Below are 3,712 nucleotides of genomic sequence, written 5' to 3' on the forward strand. Positions count from 1 at the left end.
AAAAAAAAAATGCCAAAGGGTTTTTGAATCATAGTGAATTAATTTAATTTGACCATGGTACTGATAACATGCAGGACTACTAGACTACTAACCCTGAACTCATTAATTGCAAAACTCTATTCTTTTTCTGCATTTACTGGCCTTGAAACATTTCCAGATTTGTTCTTGTTTGAGATAAAACAGTTCCAGTTTTGCTGAAGAGAGCGAGTTGAAAAGAAACGGAGAGAAAATACTAACTTTTATCTGCCCATCTTTCGGGAGAAGGCAGTAGCCTCTATAGAAGAGATTAATAGCCTTGTCCTGTAGATAACCACAATCTACCCCATGACTTAATGATTCATGAAACAGCGCTTAAAATTTCCTCTCCAGGAAGGGAATCTATAGGATGTATGGGATGGTGTTGAAAGAACAGCAATAAGGAATATAAATAGAACGTATAACGATAAGGTGATTGAAATTAAGATGTTGGAAGTTTACCCGAGGTTGGAACCTAAAATGCATTTATTCTTACTAAATCATACATGAGTTCCTCTGTGTAGAAATGATTCTTTTCATTTTATCTTTTACATTTTGCTGTAGAATGAAAGGAAAATTATATGCATTCCTAATGCCTAAACAAGTTTTGATACAGGATAGATACTTTTCAAACTAATGTTGCCAAAATGCAAACACAAAAAGGCCAAATACAAAGCAAACTATATTTACAGTATTATTCAATTTTACAGTATTAGTAGATGAATAATGTCACTATTTTGTGTGACGTTAAAGACACTTGCATGGGACTTTTAACTTGGGATTTAAATCGAATTTACTAGGTGAGGCAAAAACGTTTTACTTGTGGTGGGGAATGACAGAGTAGCTCGCTATCGGTAGCGAGAGGCGCATTTTGGACATGAGCCTTCAGTGGGACCCGAAGTGACCCAATCCCGCTCTGAACACCACCACTATCATGTCGCAAAATAATGAACAAAAACACAATATAATAGGTGGCATTACAGAGAGACAGGGGCATGTCGCTTATTTGAGAAGGACCATGACCTAATTTGTCAGCTAACTGCTCGTGTCTTATTTTTAGGTTTTAGACCACCTGTTTATAAAAAGCTGTCAAGTGTAGCAATGCATTGCTCAATTGATATGATACATGAATATGACATATTTTGCCAACGATGGTGATAATATCACATTCAGGTGATAATGCGAAAGTTGATTTATTATGATTAGGTTTGAAAGCACGTACAATTTATTACAGTGTAAGTGTAGAAGAGAAAACTATATATATTCACATAGTTTGTGAAGTTTTTTTTAAAACACTCAAGTAAAACTTAATATTAAGTGTGTAATGGCATTTGGTATCGATATTTGATGTAAGTCTATCGCTATTGTACCATGACACGTGATGCAATATAATTTTTTGGTCCCACATCTAGTTTTGTAATATTTCTTGTTTTTCGATGCTCAGTGTTGAGTAAAATTCAGACATCGGAAAGTGATGATATCAATATCAGGTGTTTTTTTTTTCTTGCTTTCAGAAAACAAAAACAAAAACATTCAGTCATGAATTCACAGATTTGACATTCACAAACAAAGATCGTGTCATCTTTTGACGTTTCTATTTTCAGCCAGTCCCAACCCAGGTTATATCACTGGCTGATAAAAATCCCTCCGAGATCATTTATGCAGTCCGCCATCTGTCTGGGAAGATGTTCTGTAAGGGACCATATGACAGCTGTTTATAGTGAGGATTGACATGAAAAAAAAAGCTAACACAGAGCTTATCTCGCATAATTTGTGATTCTGACACATTATCAAAATGAACCACGAAAACACTGACATGGGGGGATAATAGGAAGCGATGAACTTTCAGCCAACCCGCGCTGCAGTGCGCCAACAGTTGTGCTAAGTAATGAAATTCCCTGTCAGAAGAAACTGTTGATTAAAGTGAGTAAAAAAAAACTAAAGAACTTACAAGAAAACAAAACAGGCACTTAAATAATCATTATTGCAGTTTGAAGACGATATTTGTAAAACACACACACCGTACGGCAACAAATCGTATCAGCCTCACTGATCCGTGAAATATTGCTGGAACAAATCCATCATGGATGCTGTTCATTGTTTACCGTGCTGCTGCGAAAACATATTTGAAACTGAGTTATTAGGGATAGATCAGAAAAATCCCAGTGGGCTTAGTTGGCTACTGAGACACAGAGGCACAATATATTTGTGACTCTCAGGGAAGACATCGTGGGGATTCCAGAACCGGTGCAAAGATGAGACATACCATGATTTGGATGCATGTAAAAAAAAGCAGTGGTGACTCTCCATCCATCATGTTGAATCGGCCCAAAACTGCCCGACAACGATTCCGGGGGGGAAAAAAAAAAACACCCAAGCACAGGGAGAATATGCAAACTCCACCCAGGAAGGCTTCAGCCAAAATTTTAACCCACGAGGATCTCGGGACAGCAAAGGATGGTGTCTTCAGAGGGCGCCATTCAAGATATGATCACATGCTTGTTATTACTTTGGCCTCAGCACAAAACAGCAAATATGGCAGATTTTCAGAGTAATTGAGCATGGATTTATTTGAATTTATCCGCAATTAGGTGAATGTGTGTGTACGCAAGGGTTCACTGATATAAATACAAAGCGTGCATTTGGTAAATATTCACTGCGCTTTACTTTTTCCCTTTTATTTATTAGAGAATAGAATAGAATAGAATAGAATATCTAATTTTCATTGTCTGGTGCAGATGTGAGGTTCGGGTGAAACTCCCAACATTATGGTATGATGAAAACAAAACTTTAACTTTTCATTTATAAGTGAAAATTTAATAGGAATACATTTGTGCACATGTTCAGATGAATTAACCCAAAAATAACCCTTGCGAGGCGAAGCGACTCAGTTAGTATAGTTGGAAACTAGAAAAAAGCCGAACATCAATGATTTGTCAAGATTTTGGCTTGCATGGCCGGAGCCCCAGTCAAATGATGATTGGTTGAAAACAAGCTAATAAGAGTGAGAACAAAACCAAGTTTCCTCCTCCAACACATCATCATCATTCAAACGGTGAGTTCATCAGCAAGATCTGCAGACTGATAATGTTACCAATTATTTGAATCAGGTATGCAGGAGTAGGGGGGCATCTAAAACCCGCTGGATATGGGCCCTCCAAAACAGGAGTTGCTGACCCCTGGTCTCGAGTGCACGCATCACGAGAAACAAACAGCGATAGGATGAGGGAGGTACACGGTAAATTTTGTTGAGTACATATAAAGACTTTATTTTGAGCCCAGTAAACAGAGTAAAAAATGATAGTAAAATATTTATGTTAGAATTTTGCATAAAATTACTATATAGCCTTTTGGGAGTAGAATATTCATTGAAATTTACTGTGTAGAAAATAAAAAAAAAAAACTGTTAATTTAGACCTCTGGTGGTAACATAACAAAATTGCTGAATTGCTGCATGCGAATAAGTTCCAGATATATGTTAAGTCCTATAACCACATCATTTTAGCTCTGTGGGTGGTCTGGGGTAACTACCTTGAGTCACAGAAATAGAGTCATGATGATGTATCCGTCAATTGCTGACAGTATGAGTAATAGATGTTACTAAAAATAGATTTTTGCAGCTCCTCATCAGGGAGGATGAAGGGAGGGGGAAAGGGTGGGGAACTACAGTAAGACAAGGACGTAAATAAGAGGAGAG

Source organism: Idiotropiscis lumnitzeri, chromosome 14 (genome assembly GCF_059441095.1).
Source record: "Idiotropiscis lumnitzeri isolate Australia: NSW breed Sydney's pygmy pipehorse chromosome 14, RoL_Ilum_1.0, whole genome shotgun sequence".
Lineage (NCBI taxonomy): Eukaryota > Metazoa > Chordata > Actinopteri > Syngnathiformes > Syngnathidae > Idiotropiscis > Idiotropiscis lumnitzeri.